We start from the raw sequence: 20,733 nt of genomic DNA on the forward strand, positions 1-20,733 counted from the left end.
GCACATTTAGACACATCCACAGTGAAGGAAATCATTTTCAGGAGAACCCCAGTTTCAGTCATTGCAGAAGTTAGAAGGTATGTAATAAATGTAACTGGGGAGTGCAGGAAGAAATGAGCTCACTGAGAACTGGCTAACTGGATTCTATCCATTCCTATCAGGGGCCAGGGCAGTAGGTTAAGCAAATTACCACCAGTTTGCCAGTAGCCTAACTACCCCCACCTGGCCCCAGTTGCCTTCAGGACATGTCTGCTTGCTTTTAAGCAGTAACCTATTCAATGCCAGCAGGCTACTCAACAGGACAGGTCCTTCCTTGTCTAGCTCTGAGCTTTTGCTAACCGGTTTCTGGTTTCCTGTTTGTTCCTGAGTCCTGCTTCCTGACTCAGTTCTGGCTCCTGGCCTCCTGTTCCTGCTTCCTGACTTCAGCCCTGGACTGCTTGTGCTTCCAGAACGTGTCACTGCCTCCTGACTTCAGATTAGCTAAGTGATTGCCCATGTCCTGGTCCTGTACAGATGTAGCGGCCTGCTCCAGACCCCTTGGCCAGTGAAACAAGTCTGCATCCCCACTCCCTTGTTCTTGACAACCCTTAAGCTATGGTTCTACCCGGGGTGACTGTCTATACCTTAGCCCCATAGACCTTGACCTTCTGATCTAGTCTAGACCCTTGTGTACTTCACCTTGCCTTTTTCCAGTCCTCTGGTCTTTAACCTTCTAGGGCCAAGCCCCAACCATTTATTTCCAGTTGAACCACAGACATAAGTATCAGGATCTATGTCTGTGTACTTAACTTGAGACTCTTGGGTCTTTTTTTGCACAAGTGTGGAGTACTCAGAGCTGCAATAAAGTCAATAGGAAATAAGCTCTGGATGTGTAAAGTGCTCCCTATCGAAAACCTGAACCCTTACTTGGATGCCTTTGACCCTTACTCTTCTACACCCTCATAACAGTTTCCTAATGACCTCTTTCCATTGTTGATGTTCTTTGACCAAGTAGCTCTGTCATTGTCTTCGACCCTTCCTGTCCACTTGGTAATATTCATCCATGGTTTCCTTTGTGCCTATTTTTCCTTCCATTGAAGTATTGTGTTGGCCAGTCAGGGTGATACTTAATATGAGCCTTGTGAAAGCAAATTCATTAATGTCTGAAACACTTGGATTCTATAATGATAGAGAATCCCCTGAAGAACAACTAAATTCTGTATTCTGAGAAGGATTTGAATTGTGTGCAGTGAATAAGGGCAAGAGTGACTCATTGAACAATGTAGACAAAACAAGTATTGAATAGCTGCTTGTTAAGTAAGCATTGTCCATTCTGTTCTTTGAATAAAGCAGGGTCCAGTGAAGAAAAAAATATGAGATCATGTAATTGAATAATGTACCAGGGAGGCAAATTAAATATTGTAATAAAGGTAAACTTAATTTTGGTATCTCCTAACTCAGGAGTGTTTGACTTGAGTCTTCCAAATTATTGTGTAACTAAATTCAGTTACTGAATGAGAGAGAATCTTCTGGGGATTTCCCCTATTTTGGGTGATTTTTAGATAGATAATTAAACTGTCTTTATGGGCTCTTTGCATTGCTGGAATGTGGCAAATAGTCTATGACAAGGACCGAGATCTTTCTGTTTTTGTCTTTTTTTTCATGTTGCTTGCACTTTAATCTGTCCCACACTATTTTACTTCCAGTTTTTTCATTGTCCCTCATTTCTACTCCCTGTTTCAAAATCTTTCCCAAACAACCATTATTAATATTGAATGACCTTGAGTCAACTGAGTTAAGTTCAAAATTAGTTTGTTAGTCCCTAATTAAATGTGGATTTTGTTTCTGCTAGGGATTAGTTGAAAAGAAAAATGCTAAAGTTAGCAAGGTCCCTGGCCTGCAAATAACTAGGTCAATTTTGGGAGACAGTAGACATATGCAGTAGACACTGAGATATTGGTTGTAATGCTGCTAAAATAGAGCTTAAAGGGCTCTTGTTTTCTGGCTGCTCCATCTGGAGTCTGAACCCTAAGACTGATAAAGGGCAGGTGGTGTTGTTGGGCTTGTTAGGGCATAGTCTGCTGGCTCAGCAAGGAGTTGATGAATGACCCCCCCCAAGAATAGTGAATTACTCAGTCATGGAATCAAGAAGGACCACATTTCTATTCCTAGCACATAGGTCATGGCACCAGAGTGCTAGTCTGTATATTATATTGTACATTATTATGACAGGGAGACATGAGGTCTGTTTGCATATGCTCAATAGTTTCATAGTTTCATAGTAGCTAGAGTCGGAAGGGACCTAGGTAGATCATCTAGTCCGACCCCCTGCCTTAGCAGGAAAGAGCACCGGGGTCAGATGACCCCGGCAAGGTGCTCATCTAACTTCCTTTTAAAAATCCCCAGGCTAGGAGCCTGCACCACTTCCCCTGGAAGCTGGTTCCAGGCCCTAGCCACCCTGACTGTGAAGTAGCGCCTCCTAATATCTAATATAAACTTACCCTCCGCCAGTTTGTGGCCGTTATTCCTGGTCACTCCTGGCAGCGCACGGGGGAACAGGGACTCCCCCAATACCTGCTGATCCCCCCTGACCAGTTTGTAGCAGGCCACAAGGTCCCCCCTTAGCCTTCTCTTGTGGAGGCTAAACAGGTTCAGGTCCCGTAGCCTATCCTCATAAGGCCTGCCCTGCTGACCCCTGATCATACGGGTGGCCCTCCTCTGAACTCTTTCCATATTGTCCACGTCCCTCTTGAAGTGTGGCGCCCAGAACTGGACGCAGTACTCCAGCTGCGGCCTGACCAGTGCCGCATAGAGGGGGAGGATCACCTCCCTGGACCTGCTCGAGATGCATCTGTGGATGCATGATAGGGTACGATTGGCCTTCTTGACTGCCTCCCCACACTGCCGGCCCATGTTCATCGTGGAGTCAATGACGACTCCAAGATCCTTTTCCGTCTCCGTGCTGGCAAGAGGAGAGTTCCCCAACCTGTAAGTGTGGTGCCGGTTCTTCCTCCCCATGTGCAACACCTTGCACTTATCAGTGTTAAACCCCATCCTATTCTCATCCGCCCACCGTTGCAACCTGTCAAGGTCAGCTTGTAGCCTATTGCACCCTTCTAGTGCACCCACATCCCCCCACATCTTAGTGTCATCAGCAAACTTGAACAGGGTGCTTTCTACCCCCTCATCCAAGTCACTGATGAAGATGTTGAACAGTGCGGGCCCGAGGACCGAGCCCTGCGGAACCCCACTGCCCACATCCTTCCAGGTCGAGAAGAACCCATCCACTACCACCCTCTGGGTGCGGCCCTCCAACCAGCTGGCGACCCATTTGACCGTGAGGGCATCGACACCACAGTCTCTCAGCTTTTTGATGAGGACAGGGTGAGAGACAGTGTCGAAAGCCTTCCGGAAGTCCAAAAAGACTACATCCACAGCAACCCCTGCGTCTAATGATTTGGTGACCTGATCGTAAAAGGCCACCAGGTTGGTCTGACAAGACCTGCCACTGATAAACCCATGTTGGTTGCCCCTGAGCATGCATTCCCCCGCAAGGCCCTCCTGGACGTGTGCCAGGATAATTTTTTCAAAGAGCTTCCCCGGGATTGAGGTCAGACTAACTGGCCTGTAATTTCCCGGGTCCTCTTTTTTTCCCTTTTTGAAGATAGGGACCACATTGGCCCTCTTCCAGTCCTCCGGCACCTCGCCAGAGCACCACGAGTGCTCATAGAGCCGTGCCAGGGGTCCCGCAATGACCTCAGCCAGTTCCTGTAGCACCCTAGGGTGAAGATCGTCCGGACCAGCGGACTTGAACACGTCCAGCTTCTCCAGAAGTACCCTAACTAACTCCTCGCTAACCCTTGGCCCAGGCGTGTCTCTCTCGGGGCCCGAGGGGGGCCCAGCAGGGAGGTGGCTGAACTGGTCCCTACTTAGGAAGACAGAGGCAAAGAAATCATTAAATATGTTAGCTTTGTCATCTGGCGTGATGACTAAGTTGCCCATCGTGTCCTGCAGGGGCCCCACATTACCCGGGACCCTCTTTTTACCCCCTATGTATTTGAAGAAGGACTTCTTATTGTCCTTAATCCGGGAAGCTAGTCCTATCTCCAACTCTGCCTTGGCCCTCCTGACTGCCCCCCTACATCCTCGGGCGACTATAACATAGTCCTTCTTGGCGATGACCCCATCTCTCCATTGGGTATATGCCTCCCTTTTAGCAAGGAGACATTCCCGGATGCTCTTAGTGAGCCATGGGGGTTTATGTGCCCTCCTGCTCCCTTTGACCCTTGTTGGGATTACCTCCCTTTGGGCATGGAGGATCGTCTCCTTAAGGAGCAACCACTCACCTTCGACATCTGATTCCCTTCCCCTCTGGGTCCTCAGCGCTTCCCCAACTATCCTCCTTAGCTTGTTGAAGTCAGCCCTCCTAAAGTCTAGGGCTGTTGCCTTGCTGCAGCCCTTTGCCACCTTACGCTGGATGGTGAATTCCAGCAAGCGATGATCACTGTCTCCCAGGTGGCCCATCACCCGCAGCCCCCTCACCAGGTCCTCACCCGTGGCCAGCACTAGGTCCAACAAGGCGTCTCCCCTGGTGGGACTGTGCACCTCCTGGGTTAGATGGAGGTCCTGCAGTCTGGCTAAGAACCGACGTGAGCGATCAGACTTGGCTGACTGCTCCTCCCAGCAGATGTCTGGGAAGTTTAGGTCCCCCATGATGACCACATCCTTAGCCCTCACTGCCTCTGTAAGCTGACCTAAGAATTCCAGGTCGAGCTCATCAATGCAGAGCCTCACCAAGGCATACTGAATAAATATAATAAACTTGTCATATGGAGCACTTTCATGGTTTGCTTTTCTTTTTAAATATATTTTCCAAATGTGAGATGAGTGGACCCGAATGAGGTTAGGGAATAGCCTGCTTTAATCTTTCTGTGACTGCATACTAAATCATTTTATCAAGCTGCAAAGTTTGCAAGCCAGGAAGGTCATCACCTTGCCACAAGAAGAGGTTATAAACAACAAAAAGCAAGAATTCCCTCATTCTCAGTGGTTTGCAGTGGTTATTTCACATTGGTTGAGGAAGTAACTGTGTCAGTGTGCCAGTCCTGGTGCAAAATGAAAACAAAGGCAAGAGAATATAGGAGGGAGAGAAAGAGCCAGGGAGCTGAACATTTAGGCCGGGTATAGGCATTGCACTTTTACCGGTATCAGTGATCGGAAGCTGGTCAATATCCATAACAGAACAGAAATTTGGCACATGCCTACTGATTTAAAAATTACAACACCTGGTCTAAGATTTGCCTCTCACCACCAACGGGTGAATGCATGTTCTGTTTGCTACCGATCTAAAGCACACCGCTTATGGAAAACCACATAACTTAGATCAGTTCCTGCTTGGGCTTTTTGAATGCCTGTACCTAGCCTTAATTTCCTCATCCTCACTGAATTGTACTGTTTGTCTCCCTATGATGTTAGCACGCTTTATTTCTTGACAGAGTTGGGTATCATCAGCTCACGTGTTAGCAGCAGGGCACAAAGGTCTTTAAAACCCCTTTGTGGCTTGAGTTCACCAGTCAACTGGCTTGATAACAGCACAGTGCACTTCTGTTTGAGAAATCTAGATCTGGGATGCCACAAGACTCATGCTTCCGTAATTAAAGAAGGTTGAGGATGCCCTTAAAGTTTAATTTTAGGCTTATGGAGAGCTTTCTAAGCACCTTTGTTTTTATGCAGCTTCTGGTTGCAGATTCTTTGTAAAACTTTAATTCAGGTCAGCCAGGCATGATAATGAACTGAGGAATAAAGCATGACCAAAAGGAAAACATGGACCAAAACCATCACAGTCAGCTCCTAGATTACTTCATTTCCTGTTATATTTACTAGCAATGAGGGATCCCATTCAGGATCACAACCCCATTGTGCTATAGAATCATAGAAAATTAGGGTTTCATAGTTTGATAGATGGGACCTTGGAAGAGAATGATCATCTTGTATAACTCCCTGCTCAAAGCAGGACCATCCCCAACTAGATCATCCAAGCCAAAGCTTTGTCTAGCCAGGTCTTAAAAACCTTCAAGAATGGAGCTTCCACCACCTCTCTGGATAACCTGTTCCAGTGTTTTACTACCCTCCTAGTGAAAAAAAGTCTTCCTAATATCTAACCTAAACTTCCCTTGCATAAGACTGTTGCTCCTTGTTCTGTCATCTGCCACCACTGAGTACAGTTTAGCTCCATCTTCTTTGTAACCCCCCCTCCAATAGTGGAAGGCTGCTATTAAATCCCTCCTCAATCTTCTCTTCTCTAGACCAAATAAACTCAGTTCCCCCAGTCTTTCCTCCTAAATCATGTCCCTTAGCCCCCTCACCATTTCTGTTGCCCTCCACTGGACTCTCTCCAATTAGTCCACATCCTTTCTGTAGTGGGGTGCCCAAAACTGAACACAGTACTCCAGATGTGACCTCACCAGAGCAGAATAGAAGGGAATAATCACTTCCCTTGACCTGCTAGCAACACACCTACCAATGCAGCCCTGTGTGCCATTAGCCTTCTTTGCAACAAGGGTGCACTGTTGGCTCATCTTTAGCTTATTAGGCACTGTAACCCCCAGGTCCTTTTCTTCAGAGCTGCTGCTTAGCTAGTCAGCCCCCAGTCGGTATTGGACATGGGATTGTTCCATCCTAAGTGCAGGACTTTGCACGTGTCCTTGTTGAACCTCATGAGAATCTATACCAGAGATTCTCAACCTTGTTAGACTTAAGGAACCCCTCATAATTTCTTTGAATTTAGAAGCACCACATTAAAAAACTAATTTAATTCATTTTTTTTTTTTTACAAATAATTGAGCAATTAATTCTTCTATTGCAAAGAACTCAGAAAGACTACAACAGCTCAGAAATATTTTTGACACTGTGGATTTCTATTTGAAATGTTTGGTTTATTTTGTGAATCATGTGTAAGTATTTGCATACTCCTAACAGTACTAATCATACAATCATAGACAAGGAAGGCTGGAAGGGATATCCATTAATAATCTAGAACAACCCCCAGCCTCTTATGGAACCCTGGCTGAGAATCTCTGTGCCGTACAAACACTGGGTATGCATTTACAATTTGAAACAAGGTGTTATAAACAGATGATACTTGTGAGTAAGGGAGGTGGGGGGGGAGTTACAGTAGCAAGCTTACATGCTTACATAGGTTAGCTATTACAGACTTTGGTAGTTCCATATTATTCAAAAACATTTCTCCTTTTTCATAAATAAATCAAATGTACTTGTCCCTGACTGCTCTTTGGTCTGTACTGGGTGTGTCTACATGTGCCTTTACCGCACAGTAAGCAGTTTTTAGGCCAGCGTCTACACATGCAGCTGTTAAAGTGCTTTGTGTTACTTCCAAGTCAGTCCAGGCACACCATGTTACTGCGCAGTAAGGCATCTACATGTGAGTTACTGCTCTGTAACTAATTAGGAGTAAATTTGATACCTACATGATAGTATCAAATTTACCCCCAAGTTGGCGTAAGTCACCATAGTTACTGTGTAGTACAGGCATACACATGTAGATGTGCGCCCACATTGCACAGTAATGTCTCGTTACTGCACAGTGACCTAAATTACGCCACAGTAAATGCACATGTGTAGATGCATCCACTGACTAGTTAAGTTCCTGTAGATGCCATTTTAGAAATGGGTCTTATGAATAAACTTGAAAGACAGTGGAAGTGGCTTTATCGATCAATTCAAGATGGGTATGAAGGGCAGGATGGAAAAACTCACAACTGTTTGTTGAGAGAAGCTGAGATTTGAATCTGGCATCATTGATGGAAATGAGCAAGTGGCATGATAAAAATAATGATGGATAATTAATCAGGGAAAGGCAGAGTTGTGAAAGACCTTGACGGAAAGAAAAGAATCTGAACTGGCAAGAAGCAAGAGGCCAGTGGTGTGATTTAAATAGGAGAGTAACATGCCTAGTTCAGGCAACTGCATTTTGAATGGATTGTTAGGGGTAGGACTGAGATGGCTCGGGGAAGGCAGATAGGAGAAGATTACATTAATCAAAATGTTAAATAAAAACTTCAGATTTTATAAATTTTGGAGGAAGAGGCTGCAGAATTTGGAAGGAAATTACAAATGAAATTATTTTCTTGGAAGGATTGTAGTCCAGGGGCAGAGCTAGGTATGTTATGAGAGCCTATGCTCATTTTTCTCTCCTTAATTATTGCTTTTGAGAGATGGGGGGGGAAGGAGGGGGGAGGGAAGACAGCTTCCACAATTCATCTCGAGTCTGGAGACAAAGGTTTTCCTGAACCGAGGTTTTCTGAGCAATAATACACTGCAGCCGATATATCAGGTTAGAATTTAAATGTGTTTCTTAGCACTCTGTTTCAAATTCCATGTGGAGAAGTGGTTTTGGGGAAGAGGATGAAGCAGAGCAGGAAGTAGATTACTCTGTTTGTAAGGTCTAGTTTAGAGTGGAAACTCTTCCAACATAAGCACTGTCTGTATGCTGTGCTTTGTAATGTCCTGGGCACGTTACTAGTAATAGATAAGCAGAAGGAGGAGGACCATATCTAGTATTTGGGTTCCATGTCTGTCATTAATCATGCACAATTCATATACCAAAATGGTGTATTATTATCAAGAGATATTTTTTTTCCTTTCTAAAGCTCCACTTAACTGAGTAAACAGCCTAAAGTTGATAGTTGTGCCAGGGAAACTGAGATCAGTGCACTTTTTTGATTTTCTTTAGTAATATAAAATGATGGGGTGGAGAGAAATTAAAAAAGCATGCAGTCTCAGGAAGTAAAAATATTGGGAAAATCTGAGCGTGAATGTACATTTCTGGTCTACTTAATTCATGACTGTGATAAACATGTTAAATATGCTGGTGATGCTACATGTTTGGGAAAGCAAGCCAATCCCTTTCAATTACTATTTCTTTCCTTGGGTGAGGCATTTGAGTCCAAATAATGTTACCACTCTGCTGGACTTTACTTCAGCCAAACTGCAGCAATGAAAGATTATTTGTTTCTTTGTATGTGGAAATAACCCAAATGCGAAGACTAGAATCAAAGATAAGTTTTACAGGTTTCAAGGGGTTTTGTTTTTCTTCCTCAGAAGCATTGGGTATTGGCTGCAGCTAAGAATGGGGATTTTGACTGGGATGTGCCAATAACAAAACTAAAACCTGGAGAGTCCTGGCTAGAGGGTTTTGCTTCTTCACTCAGGGTCAGACCAATCACCACATTTGGGATTGGGAAAAAATTTTACTCCACAGTCAGATTGCCATAAACTGTAGGTTATTTGTGTATGTGTGTGTCCCTGGGTGTGTCTACACTAGACAGGTGAATGTCTACACATGCTCACTCTTAATGCATGTTAACTTAGGCGCAATTAGTTAATGCGCATTAATGCACATGTAGATGTGACCTGGCACTAACTTTAGTTCTGGGTCTGCCCTGCCACTAGGGTGCCAGCCTGAGCCCAGCCCCAGGGAACATCCAGGGATTGGGGTGCTGGGCACCTTCCCCAGGGCCCTGCCCCTTAGGCCCCCACCTACCCCCCACTCTGGGCTCTATATTGTATACAGCTATATTGTATATAGTTTCCCCCTTGTATATAGTTTCCCACTTGTAAGCAGCTTTTTTATTGGTGGTGGGTAGGGAGGGTGGTGGAGAGATTTTACTGGTTGAGGAGAGAAGGGGTTCTATTAGTTAAGTGAGGAGGGATGGGGGTGGGTGTTGTAAGGGTAATAATCTTTAATTTCACCTATGTGCATGTTCTGAGAGTGGTGCTGGGGTTGGGCAGGGGGCAAGGGGTCTATGGACTAAGCCAGGTCATGGGACAATCCCCATAGTGCAGGAGGGAGTGGGGCAGGGGTAGGGGTGAATGATTCACCCCTCCCTCTGCCCCACTTCCTCCTGCACTGTGGTGGTCTTGGTCCCCAGCCCCAGGTCCCTGCAGTGAGGGAGGGAATGGAACAGGGGCTCAAGTGGGACCCTGGCCGGGCTGGGTGGTAAGACAAGCAGAGGCCCAGGGGGCACCCTCAGGCCTCCACTTGTCCTACCACCCAGCCTGGCCAAGACCCCACTCACCCCAGACCCTGCTCCTGCCTGTGCCCCTCTCCCTCCATCACTGGGCAGGCCTCGATCTGTCCCCCCCTTCCCTGGCCCCTGCCCCCACAGACTTCTCCTTCCCCCACTGCTGGGGCCGGTGCATGCTAATGCACATGCTCAGACCCCACCAAATAATTTGTCTCCCTCTGCCTATGCTGCCCCAGCCCCAGCCCAACTCCCTACCTCACCATGGGGCCTGGATCTGCCCCCGCCCCCATTTAAAAACAAGAAAAATTATAAAGGGGTACATGAACTGACACTTTGAGATTGAAGGGGTACACTTGTTAAAAAAAGGTTGAAAACCCCTGAACTAAATGATCTCCTGAGGTCCCTATCAGTCTTAGTTATTTTCTTCAAAGCTAAAACACATAAAGATTTTTTATTGTTTTCTTTTTATATAAAGTTGGATGTTTGAACATTATAAACTTATTTACACAATTTAACTTCCCCTCCATATCTTCTGTCCAGATCCTATTCCATCTCTAAGGCTTCTGGCAGATGTTACACTTAAGACACAATTAGTCTGTTAATTGTATTTTAAATAGCAGCCTGCCCACATGTTCAGGCAATTAATAGCACCATAAAAAGGGAAACCAGCCACAAAGAATAGTATACAAAAATAGGGGCCAGGGCACTAGCTGCAGGAGATCCTAGCCAACCCCCTCCTCCTGCACTCCTGGCTCCATCCCACCTGCCCCGCTCTCCACACACCTGCTACCCCCTGCCCACCCCCAACACCACTCTCAGTACATGCACATATATACTTTTTTTGTGTACTATTTTTGTAGCAGATTTCTGTTGCACCTTAAATTGAACATGAGGCAGGGTTAGGGCCACACCAGGGTCTCCAGCCCCAGTGTGGTTGCCACCAGTTGACAATCAGTTGATTGTGTCTGCATCCAGGACTGCACTGGAGCTCAAACTGGCCTCAGAATGGTCCCTGCCATTAGACAATCAGGTGTTTCTTGGGCACCTGTCTTTCAACTTGCCAGTGCAGGGGAAGCCCACCATCATGTACTGTGCTGAGTTCAGACAGACCCATATACATAGCATTTCTTATTGCTTGCATGCAGGTGATTTCTTGCATACTTTGTAGATGCTTGAGGCTGCCTGCTGCCATAATGGAGGAGCTCTGATTCTCCACAGGCGGAAATAGAATTATCTGTGGCAGAACATGAGGATGCCTACTGAGAGGATAGGAAAGTTAAGTGCTTCCCTTCCCTGGAATAGGATCACTTTCCTGATGCAAGTTGCCTATTTTTCTGAGAAGATGCCATGTAGGTTTAGACACCCAGTGGGCAGAGTAGGATCTGGGTGTTTTTGTACTCTTTTATTAGGGGCATAGAATAAAAAAAAAAACAAGTATAGGCAACATGGTAAATAATTTCCTGATTTGGTTGCCAGTAATGTTGATGGGTCCACAAGGTAAAATATGAAGAGCCAGGCTCATTGGCTAAGTACAGATGATCAAAAGGCCTGAGGCTGAATCAATTCAATCTTCACAGGTTAGTCTAACCTGCATAGATTGAACTGATAAGCAAGTGAACAGACATTCATTTTGATTCCAGAAATGCAACCACATGCCTGCAGTGGCCCAGGCCAGAAGCTGTGGGGCACTAGAGTTTCCCTGCCTGCTCAGCTGGCTGAGCTCAAAAGCTGAGGGAAAAGCACTTTTCACATTTATGAAAGAAGACACGTTACTAATAATTGGGTAAAATGTACACTCCCATATACCTTTAAAAAGTACTGTGTGCAGCTCAACAAAGTGAATGACTAATAACTGTGTTGAAGTAAAAAGAAGTTTTCTGCCTCAACTAGACAAAAGCCAGGAAAAAATCCAGCTGAATCATCCTTAACTGAAAATGTTTTGACTAGATAATGTACAGGGCTCAGTTAAGTATGAGATGTGGTAGACTGATAATAGTCTTTCCTGGCATTGAGTTGCTTTTTCAAACTCTTAATACCATATTTACTCACATACCACACACATCACCTCAACCCCCGCAGAAATAGCCTTTCAAAATGGGGGGGAGGGGAGGGATGTTTGGAGAGGGGAAAAACTGTTTTTTCTGCTCCGAATAGAAGTGTTGTAAGATGGCTGCTGCTTCTCTTCCCTTCAGCACCTTAATGGAGGGAGGGGTACAATCTAACAGAGGCAGATTTGGGATAGGGGGCTTGGAGAGGGGTTCGGTGGTGTAGTTGCACAAACTTGATCCCTACTGAATCCGAAGTGTAAAACAAATTGCCTGAGAGGAGAAGCTTCATTTCTGTTCAGGTGATGCTGAAGGAGTTAATTGACTTCACGGTTCCTTACAAGCTACCTGAATCCCTCTGATCATTCTTCACTACACAGGTGTTAATGCTACACTCTCTTTTTTAATGGTCTTGATGTTTCTTGTTAGTCATATTGTTGGCAATGTTGCTTGTTAGTCATTCCAGGTAACTTTTCTCTTATTTCACAGCCTTGCAGATTGTTTTCAGCTCTTTTCAAAATCCTAGATCTGCCCATGGAGTTCAGTCTTTAGCAAGAACTAGTTTCAGTTTTTAGCTGAGCAGCCAAAAGCTGTTGATAATTCAGCTGTGAAAGAATTACAAAGTGTAGCTTGTGCTTCAGCAAGGAAGAGAGGGTGAGTGAACTGAAGATTAGACTCTGTCCTTGGTCAATGAAGTCATAATTCTTGAAAAATCTTTTTTTCTTCAATCTACTTCCTCTTTCCCTGCCCTCCTCATAAAAAGTGTACATGCTACCAGGAGGGGCATATGTTATGTGAGAAAAGGTGGTCTTTTAAAATGTTGGTTGGAAGCTCAGGTTTCTTTTCTTGAAAAAGTTGAAGCACAAATTAAAAAAAGAGAAGAAAACGACTAAGTTATTTCATTACTAAGTATTTCCATGCTTTTAGAGTCTGAGCTTCTCCCACTGAAGTCAGCTGCAAAGCTTTCATTAACTTCAATCATGGTTCCTTGGTTACTGAAGTCCTGACATGCTGCTGAGTTACTGGAGGCACTGAAATAAGGTGGTTTAAATCATGCATGTCACTTTATCATAAAGAGCATGCTGTTTTTATTAGTGTTAATGGGAGAGGAGGGGGACACTGATCATTGTGCTGGAAAAATGACAGCAACCCCAGACAAATTTTAAATAAACAATGCATTGCAAAGTAGTTTAGACCTGAACATGGGGGAAATTTGGGAGGAAAACATTTGTCAGCCCTAGGCTTGAAGTACATGGAAACTAAGTTTGAAAAGTTTCTAAGAAAAAGATTTTGAATAGACATTTTAACAAAAGTGTAACTCCAGCTAGAATTTGCAGCAGCTTTCCTTTAACTTGATTTACTGGACCTCCATAGGACTCTGATACACTGAGCTAGGTCAACATCTTGAAAGGGCTATCAAAGATATGCTCATTGGCATTATATAGAGAAGATTCAACAGTCTTGATCCTCCTATTTGAGGATCCAGGATAATGGAATACTGTTCGTTAATCTAATCCAGTGGTTCTCAACCTTCTGTAACTCAAGGTATCCCTCCCTAACTTCTGCATTTGGCAATACCCCATTTCAAAAACTAATTTCACCTTTTTTTTTTTTGGATATGGAAAAATGATAGAGCAATTCTTCTGTTGCAAAATTCAGAAAGGCTGCTAGGTCAGAATGTTTTTGATGCCATAAATCCAGAGATTTCAAATATGGATCTATCTTATGAATCATATGTAGGTGTTTGCACACTGCACAGTGCAAATATTGACCAGCATCCTGTGGCACACTTAAAAGGTTCTTATGGCACCTTAGTTGAGAATCACTTATCTAGTCTTTCAGCCAACAGTATTCATTAACTGTATTTAAGAAAATGAAACACATCCATTTTCACAGTAGTAGTACCATTTTTACACTAGTAATCAGTATTAAATATAGTACTGCATCACAGACAGGCGTTTACTCAGTTTGTGAACCTTCTGAAATAGTTGGAGCATTAACAATAGAATAATGGTTTCCTGTAGTCCATCAGAATTTCACCTCTTGGCTACAGCATAGTTCCACTGCTCACTACTTGTGGTTAATGATGTAAGCACCATAACTTTGTTCCACAGCCAGAAATCCTAGGATTATCCGCTGGCCTAAATGTCATGTTTCCTCCTAAGTCTTTCTTGTCTGCATATTAGCTTATCAGTCTCTCCATACCATTGTCATACGACATTCTTTCCTTGACCCTATCTCCACTGACCTCTTCATTTATTCACTCATTGACTCACTCACTTCCCACCTTGGCTAATGTAATGCTTCTTTTTAGAGAGCTTTCGAAATCTGTTTTGAACTCAAGAGTTTAGAATCCGATGGGTATAAATGTTAATATACATATTTGTTTTGGATTTAGGATAAAAATACATTGCTAGTCATCCAAAAACAGTGTGTCACATTTCAGGATTTATAGTATAAGATGAAATCCTTGTGTGATTATAATCATATTGCATGACTGAGCAATGAATCTAAATTAAAATAGGAAACCATATCATCATGTTTTCATCTAATATTCCATAATCGGAACACATTATCCTGTGTGACTTCTTATGGGGATAAAAGTGATATTCATGGTAAATCCTAAGTTTGGAAATCTGGGTTTCATTCTCTTTTCTGCAGAATCCCTCTGTGAACCTGGTTGAGTTATATTTGTTTTGCCTCTCATCAAGAAAATGCCTTGCATCACACAAGAATTGGCAACTGAATCCACTTGAACCAGGCTATGTTGACCCTATGGTCCAAAAGTACAATTGTAGCTCATAGACGCTGTTGCACTTAAAAAGTGGGTTTTTAAGCCCTGTGCCTCAAGAACTGACACAACATCCGGTTGATCACTAGCAGAAAGGCTTTTTAATAACAATACTATAAGCAAGCTATAAAACTAAGTGACAGAAAAACACTCCTTCCCAAAATAAAATGAGCTACTCAACAAAGTCCTGGTACATATTTAGCAGCAATAGTGTTTTCTCACCCACGCAGGGAGAGGAAGCTAGTTCTGTCTTGCAGCTTCACCAAGCAGGATCCATTGCTGGTTAAACTGGGTGCAATGTAGCAGTGACCTCTCTCTGTTTCTCTTACAGTGCAAGTCTCGCTGGCAAATTTGCTTAGTTCTTATACTGTTTAATTGTATAACTTCAAAGCATTTTTCCTTGATGGCTGGTCAATTAGAGTCTGAACAAACAGGGAGGAAAAGGGCGACCATCATATCACAACTGTTAAATTGCCTGGCTCCTGTTTTTGGATTTGTCTAGGTGTAAAGACTTGTGATCTCTGCAAGCCTTGCAATTACAGGTCAATTTACAAGCGATGGGTCTGAGTGGTTCAACAGGATGTTTAGAGGCATCACCAGACCTGTTTTGGGGTATTTGTATATTAATGGGGCAAATCTGCAGTAGCTTGTATCAGTAATTGTCTGTTTACCAAACTCCAGACACACATTGAATGGTTGAGACATTTGTAACACTTTAGACATTGGATGCCTGTTAGGAGAAATGTGAGCAGGCTGTGTTTGTCACATACAGAGCATCCTTCCTGTACCTTTTACAAGTTTCTCTTGAAATGCATATTTAGTCTTTTGTCTTTAGCTGCTAGGTCAATTGAAATTTATATGTAGTTTCCTTGCCTTCACTGCCTCTTAGAGACACACACGTGATGAACATGTCAGTTCTCTGTTGACAATTTTCTTGATTTGACATAAACAAGCACAGAGAATAAAACCAATTGGGGTTGCTCTATTTTGTATAGTCCCAGCTGCCACTGCATTTTTGTTCACTGTTCTTTTAATCTGGTTAAAAAGATTTTGGGTGTAGGCCTGGCTGAGCTGTTACTGTATTCAGTATTAACAGACGTAGGTGGGCTGGCTCTAAATGAGTCAGCCTGGGCACTGACAGCATAGCTAAGTAATGCCCAGGTCAGCTGCTCAAAGCCTTTAACATATTTGCAGCCTACACTGGATTTGGTGGTGCTGTGGGCTGTGCTGTCATTGGAACCCATGCTGATTGTAGGTTGATTATGTGTGATCCAAATCACACTTTCAGATGATACTATAGCCATTCTCAGTCCAGTAGCAGCCAGAAGATCTGCATTTGCCCTTATTCCTACTGTTCACATTGTGCTTTCCTCTCCTGCACACAATTCTGTCACTAGTGGTGAGATGCTTGCTCCTTTGCTGAATGAGGTGTCAGTCTGGAAAAGCTGACTTGTATCTCAGAGCAGACTTGATTAATTGAGTTTCCTGGAGTGTGGTAATTACCATGCTTCAGCAGACTCCAGCATCACGTGCATCAGGGTCCCCACAGTGAAAAATGGCAGCAGGGGTGCTTTAACTAAAGCTCATTGAACAAGCTTTAGTTAAAACATCCCCACTGACATTTTTCAGCGTGGGGACATTGATATACATGACATTCTAGAACTGCCCTAATTAAAGTGCCCCCCCCGCAACTTCTGGAGCACATGTATAAATGCCCTTTCTTTTCTTAGCCACTATTTCAAAACAAAACTTTTCAGCTGCATTTTTATAGTGTATGTTTTTCAAACGGATATAAGCAACTTGAGAGTAAGTCTCATTTCCAAGTGAATACAGAGACTATGTTCCCATTGAGCTTTTTCAGTATGAAAAGTCAATGGAATTCAGGTTGCCTTGTTTTGTTTTTAAAGGAGCCTAAGTCAATTAGGACTTTTTCAGAATAGGACTTACGTGGTTTTGAAAACTTTCCTTAGAATTGTTAAAGCAATTTGATATGGGAGTTACTATCCAAAATCACATCATTGTTCTCACTTTTGTTGGACTTCTATTGCAGAAGCAAACAGCAGAGAAGACTGACAACCTCAGACTCCCATGTTCATTTTTAAAAGGTAAATACCAGGGTGTACCAAGAACACGTAGAGCATAAATACCTTGGTCGTCTTAAAATTCATGTCTTATGTAGTATTTATAGTATAGAGATTGTATTGCTCCTCTTGTAGAGGCCAGTGTTTAGTAAAGTTTTGAAAGCTTACCCTCAGTCTAAAATATGAAACCAACAGCTTTTCCCCTTCACCTCTGCCACTACATTGTTAGAGGCCCACTCTCTTGTTAAATTCTGTGCAGCCTCAATTAACTATCATAGATTTTTATAGGAATTCATGGCTGTAGCACCGAGTGTTTCATGGTATCTAAAGCATTTACCTTCTGCCGCCATGAGGAAACGAAATATTTTATCACCGTTTTACAGATGGGCAATCAAAGTATAAAGAAATTTAGAGGCTAAGCATTATTTGTGATAAAGGGCTTGGCCTACAAGTTAGGTATTGCAGTGCTTGACTTGTGAACACCTGGTTCCCAGAACAACATCTGAACCTAGTTCAGAACTTTTGTTCCCTTATATATACATATATACACACATATATATGCGCACGCGCGCGCACACACACACACACACACACACACACACACACACACACACACACAGTGTATTGAAAGTTATGTGCATCAGAAGGACAGTCCAAAAAAACCTTAATTCTAAGCAGAAAGCAGCCTAGTGCTAGGAACAGATGGGTCAGACATCTCACCTTTTTTCTCATGCTAATTGCCAGAATGAAGGTGAAACTTCTGTCTATTTGAGTTCCAGTCCCCACACCTCCCCCACCAATCTGAGGGTAGATGTTACCTCTGTTCTTTGAAAGACTAAAGTAGGGCTTACTTTTCTGTTTTAAAGACAGCCAGAGAAGGAGCACGTAGTACACCACTGTTATATAAATTGAGGACACCTTGCCCATGTGAAAACTATGAACCTGGGAATATGCCAATGAAATGATCCAAAATCAACGCCAGCAGCTGCTGTCAAGTATGTTGGAGACCGAAGGCATCTGCTTGAGGCCGCTCCATACATTTTGAATGTTCGCCAACACATTGCTGGCTTGTAATACATGTGTGGGAGGGAAGGCGGGACATAATTGGGGACAGCGTAGACATGCTCTGTTCCAGGACGGCACGAGCAGTTCTGGAAACTGAAAGTTGGAAAGCAAAGATGTCCCCTCCAGCTACCTTCCCTAATACTTGGCTACAGAACTATACTTTCTTTCATCTTTTTTTTTTTTCCTGCAGCATGGCCCAGCTTCAACTAGAGGGGCGGAAAGTGCCCCATCCCATGCCTAGATGTTATGGCTTTTTCTAGGAGGTGACAGTTTGGGGAGAGGTTGAACTTCCTCAGGTTTAGAATACAGAACCTGAGTTTGCCATTTCCTGGACAAATACTCTAACCACTAGGACATTAAATAAAGATAGCTAGGCACCATTCACTTCTCCTAGATGGCTATTTTTGAACTTAGGTGCCGAATTACTAAGGTCCAGCACAAGTGCTCAAGTCCTTTCTTCCCAACCTGGTCCCAAGTCTGCAAAAAAACCAGAAGTCTAATTATACCTCATGTGCGTCAATAAGTCTTCAAAACCCCTCTCAGCAGCTACCTCCTCTTTTAGACACTCAAGCTGTGGTTGGTGGATATGTGAAAAAAGTGCTCCTCTGTCTTCCCCTACTAACCATGCTCTCTCCCAGCCCCAACTCCACTGAGCTGCTTGGGGCCCTCACAACTCGGGATTTTCAAACTAGGCACTCCAACACTACTTACCTAATGGTGGACTTTTCCAGAGCACCTGCCTCAATTTGGCTTGCATAGAAGACAGCTGGGGAGTAGACTTTTTAAACCAAAAGGCTAGTGGTTGGATCACTCTCCTGGGAAAAGAAGGTTCTTACCATCCCGCTGCTGCCCCCAGAATAGCCAGGTTTTAAAGCTCTCATACTGAAGCAGAATCTATGGCCCATGTGCTTATGCAGTCCCCTGGGATGCTGTGAGATAAATTACATATTTAAAATAGTTCTCCCACATTCAAGTTGAATACTTCAACCAATCGACTTTTATGGGATAGTGAGAACAGGGACTTCTCTCCCTTTAGACTGAAATTGAGCATCTACATACTTTTCAGGGCTGATTACTTCAGTCCCGTCCGTCCCCACTCTCACCCCTTTCCCCCAGAATTTCCTACTGACAAATTTAAATGGCTCATGTTCAGCTTGCTGGATTCTGCAAATCCCATTCTTAAGCATCCAGCTCTGTTCACATGTTGAATAAAAAGTCTGGGCATGTAATTTGAAGTTGAGATTCCTTCAGACACTGAGAAGCCTAAAATTTGGGAGCATTGCCTAAAGCCTCTTGTACACTTTGCCCCAAGTCAGGGGCATAAAATTCCCTGAACTGGATCCAGGCTGTGGGACTCCTTGCAGGCTGGATATGGAGCCAGTGGCAATGGCACAAGTAATGCTATTTTGGCACACCCTCCCCCACTGTGAAAGGCCAACAGGGCTATAAGGCTACTGCAATAGGCCCTGTCACTGCTCAATTCACCCCTGTATTCCCAGCCCCTCTGGGAGCACTTAGAGTAGCCTATTCAGAGGATAAAATAAAAGGTAAATGTATAAAGAGAAGTACTTCAGTTTAGAAGTTAGACTATTTAACATTTTCAGCATATAGGGCTTATCCAGTTGGTGCGCATTTACTGGAAAATGCTCTTTTATGTTCCTAGATTCCAACTGTTTGCCTTAGTTGCTAGAGCAAGAAAGGTTATTAAATTGTCAGTAGACTTTCAGCTTAGCTTCATATCTTTAGTCAAACTCACACCACAAACTAATGAAGAAACTAATGAAATAAAAACTTAAAAAAATAGCTAGGAAGAAACATGACCTCATGGAAATATCTTGCTTTTTTCACCCCAATTTAAATATCCATTTATAATTTAACCCATCACAAGTAGACCATTGTATCTGAGGTTATTCATACTGCCAAGTGACTGAAGACAGCTTTCATTCTGTGACTGTTCAGCTTTGGAGAAATCTTTTAACCACCCCAGATGCGTCTCTTTACTGCTACCATCTTGGCAAACAGTACTACTTTGGTCACATCTGAATACCATGCTCAGTTCTTATCATCTATCTGCTGCTCTTACTACCTTGCTAAACCGCCCCCCCCCTTTCCCTGTGGCTAAACAGTTCATCCTTTCCATGAAATATTCCCTTCCATTTGATGACCCCTAATTTTATCTGTTCCCTAGTCCTGTTCTCCCTCTGTTCCCTTTTGTAGGTGATCTTACTGCCTACTCTGGTTTCAAATGCCACCTTCACATTAATTCAACGCAGACTGACAAAAACCTGACATGGCCTCTGACTCACCTACTCTTCTACTCCACTCGTGTTACCACTGCCAATGTTTATTGCCAGTAATCTTTTCTTGATTCTTCACCTTCTTCAGTGACACCATCTTCTCTCTTTGCTTCCATGCTAAGCCCTTCTCTGCTATGGTTTCTTAATGTAAATATATTATGTTCTCCATGATTCCTAGAAAATTCCAAATGTGCCTGCTCTTCACTTGCCTCTGAGGCTATCCCATCATATCACCTTCAATCACTGCTTTGATTTCACAAAACCTTTCTACTGATGTACTAACAGCAAAGATTCAGGGCACCTGTTAAAGATAAGAAAAATCAACAGGCTTGTTCTTCTCTGACACAATTAACTTCTGATTAACTTCCTCTCCAGTTATTTTATCAGCATTTCCTTCCAATTATTGACTCCCACACTTTCATCCTTTGT

General features: G+C 43.5%; 1 protein-coding gene across 4 annotated transcripts in view; it reads left to right on the forward strand.

The window, feature by feature from the left end:
* XRCC4 (X-ray repair cross complementing 4) overlaps positions 1 to 20,733 on the forward strand; it is a 400,573-nt gene that overhangs the window by 12,398 nt on the left and 367,442 nt on the right. Inside the window, exon 1 of one of the 4 annotated variants that reach the window (XM_090038208.1) lies at positions 8,311 to 8,332. The exons of 1 other annotated variant lie outside the window; for it this stretch is intronic. The gene's annotated coding sequence lies outside the window, so the exon portion shown is untranslated. Of the gene's footprint in view, positions 1 to 8,310; positions 8,333 to 16,946; positions 16,967 to 20,733 lie in introns of those variants that run through there. 2 more of the 4 variants (XM_090038207.1, XM_090038206.1) reach the window with 2 other exon arrangements.

The sequence above is a fragment of the Crocodylus siamensis genome, chromosome 3 (assembly GCF_052110815.1).
Source record: "Crocodylus siamensis isolate JL-2025a chromosome 3, ASM5211081v1, whole genome shotgun sequence".
In the NCBI taxonomy this organism is placed as follows: Eukaryota; Metazoa; Chordata; order Crocodylia; family Crocodylidae; genus Crocodylus; species Crocodylus siamensis.